The sequence below is a fragment of the Rhyacophila brunnea genome, unplaced genomic scaffold, assembly GCF_057557595.1.
Source record: "Rhyacophila brunnea isolate RB1 unplaced genomic scaffold, BYU_Rbru_1.0 scaffold_2, whole genome shotgun sequence".
NCBI lineage: Eukaryota > Metazoa > Arthropoda > Insecta > Trichoptera > Rhyacophilidae > Rhyacophila > Rhyacophila brunnea.
This window is the reverse complement of record NW_028232859.1, coordinates 14,551,358-14,569,878: the sequence shown is the minus strand read 5'-3', so window position 1 is coordinate 14,569,878 and position 18,521 is coordinate 14,551,358. Positions and strand designations below refer to the sequence as shown.

Sequence of the window (18,521 nt, the reverse complement as noted above, 5' to 3'; positions counted from 1 at the left end):
ACATAAAAATTTATGTGTACAATATTTATTATTTAGAAAGTAAAATATTTCATAAAGTTTAAATTATAACGTAAATACACGTTTCTGAAAGATACTTTCTGATTATTATCGAAAAACTGATTCAACAAAATAAAACTTTGGTAAATAAAATTTCTTATTATAGTTTATATCTAATCATATGATTATAATATTTCATTTATTTTCTTTTAAAAAATATTCTTAACACTCATCAACTGGCGCGTTTGGAGTACTTGGCCATTAGATATAATTAACGTGTTATTTATATGTGGTAATTCAAAGATAATTAATAGTTAGCAGTGATTGTATTGACCAAGTAATTTCTGGTAATTTCTACCGCGTGTTGAGGGAGTCCGTGTTTCATTTTAATTAAAAATTTCGACCCCACTACACAATTGTTATTTGAAATTACCAGGTCTCCATTTGTCATATTATAGCATTAACAATAAATTACTTACTAAAAAAACTAATACGTAGATTTTTTATACTTATACTTGATAGAGTTGATTATGTGAACAAAGCACGTGCCATATTGTTTTTTATAGTGAAAACCAACCGATAGATACATAAACTAAGTAGTAAACTAAATCTACAAAATAAATGTGTAGAGTTTAATATTGGTAAACTGCTCAATATTTTAGTTAATAATATTAATTTAATATTGTTAACTTCCAATAACTATTATCTGTCGTAATATGGTTCAAATTAGTCTAGACTGCTTAAAAATGTTTCACTTAATATTTCTCAACTATTCATACAAAATAAGAACACTTATGTATATGTATGTATGTATATTGGAAATATGTATTCATACCTTAGCTTAGACAATGGTGAGTATCGCAACATAGCTGCGGTTCATTTGGTAATTGGAATCTGCAACAAAAATACACGAAAAAATTAATTATTAAATTATAATGCATTGAAAAACTAACCCAAACCATGAACCACTGCAACAATATGTTCATAACCAGAAGGCCGCTCACTTGACTTAAAACTGTCACCAAGGACGAGAATTTTCGATGATCTACTAAAATACTAAGTCATGATGTATTACGAAAATTGTCAGCATTCAGCGATTTAAATAAAAGCTTCGTCAGACGTTCAACATTTGTGTCGTTAGTGCAAGGTAAAATTTCAGGATCCGAAGGGTACTGCTTTAGTTAATTAAATACATTGCATAACCTTATTTATGGTTTCATCGAGTGTCATCGATTTCACCAGCGCAGACCCATTTTAAATACGTACATAATATAGAGTAATTATTATAATATAATAATTATAATATGTATAGACTCAAAAGAAAATAGAATATCATTATCGGCTATACTTGGGTTCTGTGCGATCCTAGAAAATTAGAATATTGATAAACATTCAGCGATTTGAATAAGAGTTTCGTCAGACGTTCAACATTTGTGTCGTTTGTGCAGGGTAAAATTTCAGGACCTGAAGGGTACTGCTTTAGCTAATACATTGCGTCATAAATAAGGTTATAATGATTTGATATGTGAATAGTATCGTTATATCGTTGCATGTGATTTGCTTTAAACAATCATCAACTCATGATTAAAAATATTGGAAAGTATTACGTATATAATATGTATGCATCGGTGTCAGAGATTTCACCAGCGCAGACCCATTTTAAATAAGTACATAATATAGAGTAATTATTATAATATAATAACTATAATATGTATAGACTCAAGAGATATCTTTATCGGCAATACTTGGGTTCTGTGCGGACCTAGAAAATTAGAATATTGATAAACTGGCGTTACTTACCTAAAAAGCTTACATTAGTGATCTACAATAATTACGTCTGCCAATTAGAGTTTTCTTATATTTAGAATACACAAAACGCAAGTATAAATAATTTATAATGAATTATAATTATTGTTTTTTTTGACAGTTTCTTGCTATGAAGGTCTACAAAAACATGATATTATTTTTTATTTTCTTCAAATGTTTCTGTGTAGTTTTTCATTTTTTGGCGAACGAATTGTAAAGGACATGAAACATAGATTTAAACATACAATAAATTATTATGTTTCAAAATGTTCTTTGGTGACTTATTAAAATGCTCCCTCCCATAATAAAAATCATCTCTGTGAAAAATGTATCACTTGGGATTTTTTTGGTTCGGAATTTTTAATCACTCACAATAGCGATTCTCATAGAAACCCGATACGGGTGCAATTTTTTCTTCGCTTTTTATGCAAAACAAATCTGGGGGTAGCTACCACCCCAGACAAGAATGCGTTTTTTATTACGTACCCCGTTGCGTCATAAATTGACTGACAATGAAATAAACATAATAAGATGTGCCGCTCATTCTTGCGTTAAATTTTTATTTCCTCCGCTTGCAGGAATTGTACCAACCGAAAGTGATAAATAAAATATTTACAGCACTTTAAAAAGGGGTAAGTATTTTTTTTAGTTGGACATTTCTTTACGTATGCAAATAACAATATTGCTCATGTCAGGGTTGTTTATAATTATCGTAGATATTTGGATAATAAAAAAATATGATACACAAGTTACTAATTTCTATAATTATTATTACTTTCTTCGAGCCTTATTGATCTTTATGAAATTCGTACCTAATATTCTGACGAATCTATTGTATATTTATAATGTTACGTAAAAACATCCAAAATGTTCAGCGAGAGAATAAAGCAACCACAACGTGCTGACCAAACAACGAAAACAAATAATGAATGATTTTTATTTACACAATGTACCGAGAATTTTCCTTCGTTTTTGTATTGTTATTTTATATGTTAGGATCCCGTATTTTTTATTCGTGTATTATAAATATTTTCTAATTTAAAGTAATTCCGTGTCAATGTTGGTGATTGGATTAAGTAGTATGATCGATTACAAAGTCTCACTTGCACACATTGCGTTGTGGACTAATATAGGTATCACATGATTTCGGTGCTTAGTTTTTTGACGAAGACTCATATTATTAATGCTGGTCATAGACAATAAAAACGAATTAATTTATTTGTTCGAACTTAAATTAAACACACCGTGAACAAACAGCAACATATATAGTATAATTTCAATGATGACCTTTTCCTGTCCTTTTCATTTAATTATTAAATTGCAATTCCTGAGTATAAAATGTGTAAAAATGTACATTTATGGACTTTTTGATAAATTTAAAAATGAATATATTTCATTCATCACGTCTGTACGCAGCAGGTAAAAGTGTTTGTTGATTTTTTCGATGTGTATTAAATCCAATGGAGGGTCTTAATGAATCAGGCGAATGGCTAACAATCATTTCTCAAAAAAACTCTGTTAATATAACATTAAGAGGGAACATAGTAATTTAAATTTCACATAAGTTTTGTGCACTATTGAAATAGTCATAGAATGATAATTAATTTAAATAAAATTTTCAACTACAGTATCTATACTCGTTTTTATTTTCTTCACTGATTTACAATCCGATGTGAGTTTTGATCGCTTTCCGAAAGAGGTTTATTAATAGATTTTTTTAAAAGAGAAATGAGTGTTGGTCACTTAAAGAACCTCTAAGGAATACAGGCATACTTTATCGTAATGTAAATTTTCCAGACGCAATAATCGAACTCGTGACCCACGGCATTAAAAACGAACACTCTACGACTGGTCGATTGTAGGCGCTAATATCTTGATTTACACTATTTAGATGTTAAAGCTTTTATAATGAAAAATATCAGTATTGAACTCACAACTCCGGTAAACAAAATAAAAATCAGCTTCATAATATGATAAATATGAAGTATTATTCTTAATGTAAATATTTTTTTATCTTTTGCTATGTATGGCTACTATGTGCATTACGCCAAAAACTCGTGTTATTTTAATAAACAATGAAATCGAGTGCAACTTATCAAAGCTTTGACAGCGGAGCAACCGAAAAAGCTTTCAAGGCGCAGGGGTTGCTCTTTCTTCTTCTTCTTCATTGCGACAACAATAAGTGACCCGCGCCGTATGTGATTTTTGATATTTTTTTTCGCTCAAGACCCCAAGAAAACATAATAAATTAATACAGTTTGGCAACGACCCAAGAACTTTTAACCACGCTCGAAAGTTAGGACATCTGCCTACCTGGGGAAGGTAATGAATTGTACAGTTTGACGGCGCAAAATTGGTTCAAAGTTTATAAGAAGATGTGCACTATTTATATTACATGCCACGTTATAATAATATTATACAGAATCATGCGCTGTATTTATATTAACCTTTATTAACCAATTATACTAACTAAAACTTTATTTCCTATGATGCTCACTTCCACTGAAACATGAAGGTAGGTTCTGATAAAAAATATTACCTGTGTGTAAAGAATGTTTCATAATAATTAATTATGTATTAACTGTAGAATTATATATTTCCAGTACATATTCTAATAACGGATTTCATGCAAAAGAAAAGCAATAATTTCATAGGTACCCTTACACTAGAGGTCAGGATAATTTTAAGAATTATTGGCTACATTAAACATTTAGTTTCAATAATAGGGCCGTAAGTATTTAAGAGAAGATAAGAAATACAAGTATATTACATATTATAGATTTTTTATCATTTTAATCGTAAAAAATACAAAACTAATAAATTATTTAATGAACTAATTTTATTTATTCAACGGATAAGACAGAAGATTTGAGAATGTAACATTATATATGTTGAATAATATACATCATTTGAAAACATCTCATGCATAATACACACTAGAAAAATCATTTTGTAGAAAAAAATATGACATACGACGGGACTTGAACCTGCTGGATTTGCGCCAGTATGCTTTTATAATTAAACTACGGGCATCTTACTAAATTACGACGATTTAACCTTATACATGAAATGCCTATCGAATTGCGTTAAAGTCCCGTCGGGTGTCGTATTTTATCTACAAAATGATTTATCCTAGTATGTATAAATGCGTGAGATATTTTCAAATGATGTATATACAACTAATAAATTATTGTAGTACGAGATATGAAATAAAAACGAAACTATATTATTTATTGTGTAAAAAAGGAATACTAATATATGAAAAGGAAAATACAGTTAATAATACATTTATACATTACTATCTTCCAATTAAATGTGACAGAATATGCTTTTTGCCTTGGTCAAATAATTATCTATAACCTTTAAAATAAGGATGCAAAATTGGAACTGATGCATTACGTGTTTCTAAATGGGAAAAAATTTCTTCGAAAAACTGATAAATTTGTTGAATGTTTTCCAACAAAAGTGAATTATTTTTATATGCTTATAGGTGACATTTATTATTTAAATAGTTAAACCAAGGGATGTGTGCGGCTCGCGAACCACCAGTTTCCGAATACAAGGTGTTTTAAAGATGTACAAACATGTAAAATTGTATGTAAAATGACATAGGTAAGTAAAATTACAATGAAAGAAAAGCGTCAACGTGTTTAAGAAAAATATATATACCACGTTTATAAATACTGTATATTATACCTATAAATCAATTTTGAACGTAAGTTTAACATACCTGAAGTATACTGTAAATTGATTGATAATAAATATAATACACTTTTGATTATTTTGCCACTGGGGAGTTAAAAATACTTCAGCACATTGTGTTATTCTTAACAATCATGACAGTCATAAAACGATCGTTAAAATTTCGCCGAGTCACTTGTTTGGAAGAAGTTTTATTGCACGAAAACATGAACACCTATATAATATTATTATTGGGTTTGTCAACAGATGATTTGCGAATTTCGAAATGATATAAGTTTATTGAAAAAGTTCTAAAGTGGAAATGTATCCGAGTGTTTTATGACAGGATTATGAAAAGGAATTATATTTAATAGTAAGTATATGAATGTTGAATAATATCTAGTTCAAAGTAAAAGGTCGGGTGTCACATATTAGAAACTGTTTAGGAGAGAACAACACCTGAAAATAATAAAATCGTTTTGCCGTATACTCAAATTAATGTATTTTTTTTCTATTTTATTATAAGTCACCAATTATTATTTTTAACTAGTATTTTTGTCATGTATAATATGAAAAAATACGACGCCCAGTGGATATCAATGTGCTATACTAATTGAATCATATGCGTCCTATATAATTACGACGAAAATAACTAGTATTTTTTCATCATGGAGCGCTTACAAATTGCTTAAATTTTCGGCAATCGGCTTTTGTGTTTTTAATTAAATCAAGTTACCTATCAATTATCTTAATTACTAGCCTGCATCAGGATCTCTTAAAAATTTAGTTATAACGTATTTGCGCTTGCTAATCAAGATTTTTAGGTAAGTATATATAATTATCACTTCTAAAATAACTTCGGACACCCGTCTTTATGCAATGACTTATATTCATATTTTTTTATTTTATGATATCAATTATTTTTTTATAAATATTCATAACTAATATTTGTCATATAAAAATGGATACTCGGTCTTTGTTTTTAGTAAATTAACAACCTAAGTAATAAAATTATAAATACAATATACAGTTATGACAAGAAGCGGATGGAGTGCCTGTAGGAAGACTGTAGCACGATAGAAACTCGAGAATATTGGCGACGGCCTGCAACCAGTGTAGGACAGTAAGTTATTGACATTGGTATCGATATCGTTATGGGTTGTATTGCCGATAAAGAAGACACACTATCTTATCAAAAAGAGATGATTATGAGATCAAAATACACTTTCAATGTAAAATAATTATTGACCCATTGTAAATTTATATTATTATAGGTAATTTATGATTATTTAAAAATTTGTCATACATGTTACAATTTTATATTATTATAAGCCTGCTTTAACGCAAAAAAACTAGCCTTGTCAATTTACGATAAAAGTGGATCACTGTTAACTATGTAACACTATTGTCTTACCTCATACTGTAGAAGTCTATATTATAACTGCATAATCCATCGTGGAGTAAAAATAGTAACTTACCATTACCGTTTCATTAGACAAAGAAAATTTTTTCAAATAATATATTATTATCTAATTTTTATATTTACAATTTAATTTTTATCGTTCATAGAGTATCAATGTGATCGCAGAAATAATATTTTAATATAACGAAAATTAATATCTCTATATATATAAAAATCTCGTGTCACGATGTTTGTGGTCGAACTCCTCCGAAATGGCTCGACCGATTTTTATGATTTTTTTAACGTATATTTGGTAGGCATGAGAATAGGTCAACAAGTATATTTTATACCGCTAGGTGATTAGGGTATCTCTATCCAGAAAAATTTTCTTTTATTTTTTTGACAATTTTTTTTTTGTATTTTTTTTATTATTTGGCATTAAAAATACCTATAACTACAAATTTTCACCCTCCTACCCTTACCTTCCCATTTTTTAATCGCGATTATATTATTTTTGTATGAACAAATTTAACCGTCGTTCGTATTTCAAACAGAACGAAATTATTTATGTTGTTGAATGACAGATAGCGCTACGTCCGAGAAGAATTCAAGAGAAGCGTCGCGTCATTTTGACATTTCATTCGGCATATCACAACGCAGTGCGTGCAAAATTTTGTATGATTTATTTTAATTTATCTATTTTTATGTGCGTGTATCAAAGTCACAATGCCAGCAAGACGCAAGGGGGGTCATTTGGGCCGTTGAACGAATAAAGCAACAAACATGCGAAATAGTAGAGCAGAAAGAACAGACGAACAAATCCAACAAGATAACAAAAATGTGCGTGTAAGCATGTCGCAATTGCGTGCATCTCAATCACAAGAGGCACGAGCTGAACGAAATCAACAACGACAATTGGAACGGAGCCAAGCGCGCCGGTTCGTAGTTAACACACGCAGAGCAAATGACCGACAACGCCAACAAGTACATCGAACATTTATATCCGCTTCGTTCCTTCGTCTCGCATTCGAGTACGAGCCAGATATTGAATATTCCGCTCATCCGAAAGTGCTGATTGGTGCTATGGACAAAGAATGTCCCCATTGTCATGCGCTCAAATTCAAACATGAGTCAGCCGGGATGTGTTGCGCATCAGGAAAAGTGCAACTTCCAGAAATTGAGATACCACCAGAACCATTGAACGGCTTTCTCATCGGCACGGTTCCAGATTCAAACCTGTTCCTGAAGTCTATTCGCACATTCAATTCATGCTTCTAAATGACTTCGTTCGGAGCAACAGAAATAGTTCACAATACTGCGGCAAATGGTCAACAATTCCATTCTACGTTCAAAATCAAAGGCCAAGTATACCACAAAGTAGGCTCATTGCTGCCAATGCCAAACAAACCACATAATTTTTTACAAATCTACTTCATGGGCGGTGAGGACATCAATCATGTGGATGCACGTTGCGGCTACAATGGCCTCAATTTGCCTAATGCCAGGCGCATCGTCGGCGAACTGGACGCTCTGTTGAATGAGCACAATGAATTATTGAAATTCTTCAAAGCACACATGCACGAATTGCAAAGTGACAATCACGCTATAGTCATCAATACTGATAAAACACCAGCTGGAGAGCACGTGCGTCGATTCAATGTGCCTGTTGTTGACGACATTGCTGGAATCATGGTTGGCGACCGCACATCGACGCGAGAAATCGTGATTCGAAGAAGAAACAATAATCTGGAGTTCATCGCTGATACACACCGTTCATACGACGCTCTCCAATATCCGCTAATTTTCTGGAAGGGACAAGACGGATATTGCATAAACATTAAATAACGAGATCCTGTCACAGGTAATTCATTCATTATGAACATCATTACTCATTTTGAATTGAGAAAATGAATGATTGATGTTTTTTTGTTTTTATCGGCAGTCATCGTCTTCAGCGCTCTATTCCTCTTTCTGTTATAGATCCCACCCCCACACACTTACGATATATTCGTTATTTTTTATTTAACAACCAAAATATTCACTAGAAATAATTTATATGGCAGAACAACGTTTGCCGGGTCAGCTAGTAATATAATAATAATGTAGTTACTAATAGAAGTGAAATAATTACAAAAACCCAGGCTTTGAGAAAATCACATAGTACATATTATATTGTGATCTCATTGGGAATCTAACCCATAATAGTCAGCGCCTTGCCTTACGCACTGGAAATCGAAAAAAAAAATCAATTTATTATCCACCCACTCGATAATATTATATTATTGAAATAAAATGATTCATATAAATATTATATAATGCAGAATCTATAATAAATAATAAATTTGGAAAGGGTTTATCGATCACTGTATTAATAGTACCTACTACTTAATGTAGTGAATACATATCAAATGCATTTTTCTTTTATGTGTTTACCGTTGAGATAATAGTAATATATCAATAAAATATATATAACTTTACCGAAGAATTTTCTTTCTCCAACTATTTAATATAAAAACTTTTGCAAGCTCTGAAACTTTTCGACAGAATTATTATTTATTAGTGCAATGTGTTTGTTTCGTGTCTTGAGTATTTGTAAGCAATTGAACTAATCAATCACTCATAAGGCTCAAAGGCTGTGTACATAATCACGTTAGCTTTCCTTAGTGAAGCTTTCGTCTTAGATTCAAAGTACTTACCTATATCGACTATAGCTAGGTACTAGCTACAAGTGATGGCTAATAGAAAACTACCCCACGCCACCCCTGTGCATACAAGATACAAATACTTAATACGATTTTGAAAGTGAAAGTGAACTGTGGGAAATTATTCTGAATTGAAAAACAAAAAAAAATAAAAAACAAAATTATCTAATATTTTCTCTGCTACATGAAACATATGGACCTTCACATAGTTGAGGTTACAGTATCTACCAATTACAGAATATACTTTCTACGAAGAATAGTTCATATGCATTCCTCCAGCCTCATTGGTTTTGCTTTTAGATAGTTCAGAATCAAATATACGTTAAAAATAGCATGTCATTTTGCCAGAGTCTAATGAGTGATTCAAATCCACACTTACTGGTGTGAGAGATGAACGGTCAGCCACAAAAATCTTCCAAAGAAAGTTGAAATTTACAGTGTAATATATTATTATTATTTTGTAAGTTAACGTTATATTTTTTCAAACGGAAAGTGTTATCTTTAAAATAACCATTTTCTACGGGAATTTATTGATAGACATTTGTTAAACCCATTAGGTCCATGATATGGATAACAAACATTAAAACGGAAATATGTGAATTTGATCCAGCTACGGGGATCGAGCTCACAGCCTCGCAAACCGTGGAGTTAAAGACGGGCGTTTGATCTGCTATTCCACCGCGGGTGCAATATAATTATTAGTCACAGTTTTGGGGCAGTTTAATGAATTTATTCAAACTGACTAGCAAACCGGACTGGATATGGAATAATATTTATTATCCATGAATATTTTTACTCATCATGTTATTTCTAGAAGTAGAATATGGGTTCCATAGTATGGAGTTACTTCAATAGATCATCACGAGAAATTTTTGCAAAGTAATATGTTAAAAGCAGACGATGAGAAGGAATTAGAGATCATCACCAATGCCTACTAATTAATGATCCAAATGATTTTGGATATGAATATAAATTTCAGGCTTGTAAAATATAGTTCAGTATAGTAGAGTGGTTCCATAATGCCTGTAATTTAATATGCAGGTGAAAAAATTATAAACACCAGATGCTATTATTTTCATTGTGTGGTTGATAGTGATCAAGAACTTATTAAGTTAGGCGAGGAGTCGGCAAACTCTTGATATCTAAGAGCCAAATATGAATATAACTACTATTCAGATTTTTTACAAAGCCTTAGATATATTTAAATAATTACAAGATATAAAGAACTTTTTATATACCACGTTTTTAAATTTTCTGTTGAATCATATAAACTTGACAATTCTATGTATTAATAAAAACTTTTAATTGTACTTGATAGAACTACTGAATAAATATTATAGAATACAGAAATGTCATTTTGACATTTCATATTGATTTCCATAATAACGCACGTATATATTAATAATTTAGTTGCTAGAACCCACTTAGCAACCAATAGTAGTGAGTAGTAAATATTACTTTTAACGAATTTTTCCGAAACATACAAAACAGAAATAACTGAAAATGAATTCAATTCTGCTTAAAGATGGCCAAAAGTATTAAAAGAATGCATTGTCGTCGTGTTCTGATATATTCTAAAAGTTTCAAATGTCTAGATAGTCTGCAATTTATTAAATTATTGATTATTGAATTTTTCAATCTCCAGATTTTTATATTCAGTCCCATGCTGTAAAATTTGAGCTCTAAAATTCGTCTTTAGTTAAAAACGGAAAATGCATTTCAATAGAATCCGTGTCAATATAAAAACGGAGAAAAAAATATAGGTCGATATTGGCATTGAGGCGAATCACTGTAACGGAATCTAAAACCGCTTCGCTGTTCATGAATTCCCAAGAAAAGACAGTTTTTTTTTATATCGTAGTTTTATTTATACATTAAATAATTATATTTAACCACACGCGCGTAACAAAGGATTAATTACATACAATCATTCATAGTAGAGAGTATATTGACAAAATCTCGACCATGTAGAGGCGGATAAGTTTTACTTAAGAGCGAAAAATAATAGTCATTTGTTTTTTTTAAATATAGAAAATAAAGTAAAATGGTTGCTAAGGAACGATTTTTGAGAAGCCCATACATCTTCCGCCACATCGTTAGGGGTTAAATCCGATACAATACGACACTGTTACAACTTACATCTCTAGAGTGGTAAACAAAACATCAAGGGCTGTTTCCTTAGGTTTATCTCGTAGAAACAATACCAGATTCCAACCCCTCGAATTAAAAACGATATAGGGATGATGATTACTGAGACAAGGTGTTGTCAAGTTACATTTAATTTAAACTTTACTAATAATAATAATATTATGCTTGTTGACATTTATGTCGAAGTTTTTTTCTATTATTGGTTTTAAAATCTATAAAATATTTCCAGTAGTGTAGTCCTTAATAAAATAGTACCGTTTTTTATTTAAAAAATCCTAATTAATCTCCTCCATTTTTGCATAGGATCACAAAATAAATCAATGGATAAGGAAGCAGACAAACGTACGCGATATGATAAGTCAGTCTCACATTAAAAACCGTCTGGATTGGGGATATAATTATAAATCAAAACTGGGCGGCATGTTGCAACTTTCTTCCGTGCGCATATACGATATCATCCTGGAACAGTGAGGTCACGCGGCTACCCGAAATGAATGGAAAAGTAGCATTATAGGTGTGTCGGTGTGACATTTTGGTATTATACTTGCTCCCTATGTCGGGTGAAAATTTGTTACTCGAGATACCAGCTGGTTTTTTATCAAAACTAAAATCTCGCATTGGAGCTGTGAGATACATAAATTACATGTTTTTTGTGAATATCAACAAAATCAAATCGTATTATCGACGTGTTGCAGTCGAGATTAATTTAGATGTGCGACATGGTGTAGAGGTTGTTGATCAGATAAAACGTCAATGAGATTGACATATTGCTCGGCGAGTGAACAATCGCAGGACAATTAATGCCGTCATGCAGAGTACCCAAAGGGCACTAAACCCAAGACGTCCTAAAATCTGCTGGATAAACTCATAAATTTTGATGGTTGTACATAACAGTGAAGATTTAAGGAGCAAGGGGAGGCATTCACCCTGTAGCAGATCGACTCCAGGTGATGATCAATACAATCAATAGTGTTTTCTTGATCAATATACATTTTGATATTGTTTTTTTCATCGATGATTTAATTTCACCATGATTGAAACTCCCCTTTTGCGTGATACATTTTTTTTGGCACAGCAAACCACCGCCGCGCCGCCATGAGAAAGAAGGCACAGCTCCAAACAATGAATTGAATTTAATAATAATGCCAGGAAACGGGTCTTTCTCCCGCCAGCCACGGCGAAGAAGGAAGACTTCCTACAATGCGTTATTATTATTTGCATCATAATACTTGTCAGACTGAACATGCTACATCCAAAATTTATCTAACACACTCGGTCACCATCACCTGTCACTCTTATGCCTTGGAAAAGAGCCGCATTGATGTAGCAAAGGGTCCACTGGCCTTAAATAATATAGTTGTCTTTGCCATTCTGTAAACGTTCATAACGACTGTATTGTCTTTGTGACGTCTTGTGGACGTATTACACATTTACTTCACGTTACGTGTAGTATTTTAACAAAGTTTCATGATTTACTGGTACATAATAATGAGTGATCGAAGACATAACACTTATAAACATACTATTGTATTTCGAAATTCAAATTAAATATAGATTTAAAAAAAAGTACAAAAACACAAATTTAACAGAAACTGTGATTAAGATTATGTATTGTAAATACATCTTCGCATAAATTAGGATTGTTTAAATGCGTACTTCATTAGTATCGTATAGATGTGGCAATTTTTATGAATTTTGAATTGATTTTATTTGAAACAGTTATTTTCTGTACGATACATTTATTATTAAGGCTTTCCTCAGTTGAGGCATGGTCTAAAAAAATCGTGGCTAGGCGATGCGCGGATTGTGCAAATGACGCTTGCCGAATGAAATATAATTTGTCTTATAAATCCAAAATGCGTCCATTTAATGTTCTGTTTATTGTTCTATTAGTAACAATAATAATATACTCATTGACATGTTTTCTTTTTCAAGTAAATGGGTAACGTTTTTTAGTCATCTTTACACGATTTAAGAATTAATAACCCCGTTGCCATCACGAAACAAATTGACGTGTTCACAGATCGACTTTCGCTCTCCGATTGCCAGCGAGTCCAAAATTTCGTCGCACTTGTAGTTGAAAATTATTTGCCGTTTCACTGAAGTATGCTCTTAAATATGCATAAACTGCAGATAATTTCATTAGGGTCATCCATATATAACGCTACTTAAATGATTTTTGTATTTGTATGTCCTTCCCCCTTCCGCCAGCTCCACACTTAGTTGCGATACAGTTCGCCCCCCCTATGTCCAATTTAAGTCACATTTGTGATCTCCCACCAAATTCATTCAAAACGAATTCGTTGTAAATGTTCGATTTCAGTATAATATACTCACGGAATATTTTATTTAAATAAAAAGAGTTTATATTTTTTTGGTTTTGTGATGTTACATTTTTTACAATCTCCTGTACCAGCTCCGCATTCATCTCTTATATCAGACACCCTCCCATCTTAGAGCGAGACAGCAAATATAAATGATCCCTAATTATTATTTTGATTTTATTAAAAATATAGAAAGCATTAAAATAAATGATTTGCTGATTAATCGCTCGTGGTTGCTTTTTAATATACTATTGATATTTTTATATGATATTATTATGGGAGAAAAATCGCACACGAAAGTTGTAGATTAAAAACAATATTATTATTAATTATATATAACTGTTTCATGGTGATAATTTACATTAGGCGCTTAAATGACTTTGGATGGATCTGGAATATTATTAACTGCCTACCCTTCTTGCATTGGAAACACTTCCTGTTTATAAAGATTGTTGGCAATTAAAATATGAATTGAAATTTAATTAGGGGAAGTGAGTATATTTGCATGAGGATAGTAAAGTTGGCATGCAAATAATATATTACATATTCAATATTCCTCTCATGGGAAGAGGGATGAATTCGTCTTCGTCATTCGTAGTGCAACTCAGCTCGGATGGACCCTAGTTTCCATTAGTTGCCGTCACCATTTCAAACTGTCAAGAGAGATGGTTTCATAGGAATAAATTTAATTGGCGCGAAAACTGATGAATGAATATTTAAAATTTCTTAGACACGTATTCAGAATAATATTATTTTATATAAAATAACAAACATTTTTTATAAATAGTTTTGCAGAATAAAAGGATCTATTTTAATTTAATAACGTAATAAAGTTTATATAAAGAAATCAACCATTATTTTTATGAAAATAACTTGCCAGGTGATTTAATAAAAATAATTATACATAGGTACTATTAGTAAAACAAAATAATTTGAAATCACCGATTATCAATTAGTATTTACAAACTTGTAGGTTTAAAAGAAGAAAATTCTAGAATGCAAAAATGGAATGTGTAAGATTCCACACATCGATTTGTATGAGAGATCAGCTAGTCGACGTGGAATAACATGGAAATGGAATGAATGCAATAACATGGAAAGATATCTGGTACTAGAGATTTTAATCTAAAAATCTCGTCTCAGAAAAGGCCAATTTCGAATCTCGAGATATTAATTTTTTGAATTTTCGAGAATTCTCATTTCAAGAAAAGGCATCAATGAGATTCTCGAAAAATCGAGAGTCGAGAAAAATAGTCACTAGGCTAAGCTGCCGACCGAACCGAAATTAAAAAAAACTGTATTGAATCTCTCAACTCTCCTAAATATCCAGATTTTTACCGGAATTTCTTAAATATCATGGTTTGGCCGGAAAAGCGAAAAGTTTCGGCTTTCATTGAGAACGGATTTTCTTAAATTTGTCGATAAAGAATTTTTGGGCGGAAGAAATTTTTTTTCGCCGGAACGTTAGCTAAAAAAATGAAAAAGAAAATCGGACAAAAGGGGTAATTTTGTAATAATGTCGATTTCGAAAATTCTCGAATCTCGTGAAATGAAAAAAGTCGTGAAATCATAAGCTCCAGCTGTTATTTAACTTAGAAAAAAGCTTAATAACATAGTCTTAACTGTCAAGTGTCACCAAATGAACAAGAAGAAAAAGAAGAAATTTGTTTAATTAACATATAATAATACGTTAAATTCAATCTTAATTTGTGACAGTTTAAAATTTATCTGCAATTATAAGTGAGCATTGAAGCGCTAAGGATTGCATGAAAAGGAACAGATTGCATTCAAATGATAACCGTACTCCCTGAAAAGATGTCATCGCGAATCGCGAATTGCGAATTCATTTTTTAACGACCGATTTTACACTCCAATAAGCAACGACCATTTGCGGTGAGTATACTGATACATCTTACATGTATTCAACAAACAGCAGAGCAGAATTAGGAAGATAAAACTAATTGAAATCATCTTGCGAAAAAAAAGTTGAATCACCCACTGGTGGTTAAATTGATGAAGGGTAGAGCGCGTTGAAAATTATGGGTTTAATAAAATTTAATTCTAAATAAAAATATGTTCGCGGTAATAAAAAATAGATCATAACGTATTTGGAATACAGTTGTAATGAATTACTCAGTTAACGAGTTATTGATGATAGCTATTTCTGGCTTTATACACGATATGTAATTATAGTGAAGTTGGTTTGTTCTGAAAATTATTTGAATGTAATTGTCAGAAATACCTATCAATATCAAAAGATTAGAGAAAAAAATGTCTTACCAATAAAACAATACAATATAATTACAAACCAATATAAATAGCATATTATCTCTGTCTGATGTCGAATGAATTTCTATATTTTTAAATGTATGATGAAACCATTTTGGATTTGTGTGAAACGTACTATATTTAAGTGAAAGTAAAATTATGTACATTAAAATATAGAGCACGTTGTAAACTACCAGAACTAATAAGAAGACTGTTAAAATATTTTTTAGTAAGATGGTCAAGACCCACACCTGATTCTAAAACTAATAAAAAAATGTATAACCTTTTTTTGAAATATGCAATTCAATTTTCGACTGCCCTGAGCTGTTGAGTATGGTCCAGTTTCGTGTCCCTACCAGGCAGACAAAAAATTGCGATCCTTTTCACGTTAATTTTTATAAACTCAACTTCTCTGTTTGTTCTTCAATACCAATAATTCATTCTCTTTCTAACAGTTCTTATATTGGTATGTTCAATAGGTCAGGCAATCAAGCATTGTAATAATTGATATTTTTCTGGTGTCGACCTACTGAACTTCTTTTCATAATTAATTAATCTGCTGCTTTTATGTTATTGTACTTTTTCTTCTATTTTATTTTAAATTTAACGATAAATTATTGTTTGTTGTTGTTGTATAAATTAAACTGTAATATTTTATTATTATTCTATTTTACTGTTGTATTTCACATATTTTGTTTTATATATGCATGCGTTGTTTGCAAATGAATAAATACATATAAAATACATATACCTACTCCAAGTTAAATGTCACGTATCTTTAAAATATAGGTCTGAGTAATCTCGGTGACTAAATCACACGTACTGATTAGTGGTTCTAATAGAAATTTTCATACCAGCAGGCTATGGTAAAACCTCTCAGGCTATGGTTAAGTGAAGAGGAATTGATAATACATTCGCACAATAAATAATATTTTATTTTTAAGTTTTATTTTTCAAACTAAGTACTAAAAATCGATATTTTCGTAATTTGACAAAAAAATATCATTTCTAAGTCTGTCCTGTAGTTGCTCAGTCACTTATACTCTACAAATTCAGGTGAGTGAAGAAAAAAATAACTTAATAAAATGAGCACTATAATGCACGAAACGTATTATCGAAAAATCCAGTTCTCTTTCAAATGTCAACCCTTGGGCAGACGCTGTCGGCCTCTCTAAAACTCGTATTAGAATATTATATATTACAATATTTTTTATATTTATTTGAGCTTATCCCATTCTAGTGAGAGGACACTAAGAATGGATAGGCATTGAAACATATTTAAATTTGAATTTCTTAATAATAAAAGGTGCATTTGCGAATTTGTCTCGCGTTCAGGATGCGGTTTTTGCAAATATGTTTTCTTGCATATGAAAATTTGTATGGGGTCACTTCAAAGCCTTAACAACTAATATTTTGTATAGTGCGATTTGTGTCGACTGAGTGAATTTTCTTGAAAGTTAAAAAGCGAATCACTCACTGATAATTTTATACTATCTTTATCACCTGTACTATTTTTAACACAATTTGGATCTTGCTCGCCTCTGAAAAACGTCTACATTTCCCTTTATCTGTCACAAGCGTCCTCCCTCACCCGAGCCTTAGAGATAATGTGGCTATTTTTCAACAGTCAAACCATCGCAGTGTCTCTTTCGGTGTATTGAAAAGGAACCTCTTGTGTAGTTGCGTGTCTTATATTCTTGAGACGTGGCTTGCAACTCATTCGCTGCTGACTAGATAATGATTTTGTTAATCACCATCTTTAAAATGCACGTTAAAAACATCGATCGGCTGCCTAGTCATTACGCGCCAGGTGCGTCTTCAGCGTCCAAAGTATTAATAAAGTTTTCCCAATTTCACGTAAGTAAGTGGTGACAGAAATCACAGTATACCGCGAACTGTTCGTGATAATACTTTCCTCGCCATGTATCTTGGTTCCAAAGCCCTTTCATGCTATATTTCTTTGAAGTATCCCTGTAAAACGTGGTTTGCCATTGTAATTCTTTTACAAACTTCTTGGCCAATTTTATTTTGAAATGTGTGATCCAAGATATTACATGAATTGAGTTCATTTTTGCAAATTCGTGGCCATTCATCGTGAATGAGTGTGGTAAAGAGTCTCACTCTCATAAAAAAAAGCAATTTTTATTTTCCATTACCTCGATAAGTTGAGCAATATTTTTTTTACATTTAGAA

At 31.4% G+C, this 18,521-nt stretch overlaps 1 protein-coding gene across 1 annotated transcript in view; it reads right to left on the bottom strand.

Annotated features, from left to right (window-relative positions):
* PsGEF (Protostome-specific GEF) overlaps positions 1 to 18,521 on the bottom strand; it is a 235,325-nt gene that overhangs the window by 194,874 nt on the left and 21,930 nt on the right. Inside the window, exon 2 of the mRNA XM_085946427.1 lies at positions 833 to 891. The gene's annotated coding sequence lies outside the window, so the exon portion shown is untranslated. The remainder of the gene's footprint in view (positions 1 to 832; positions 892 to 18,521) is intronic.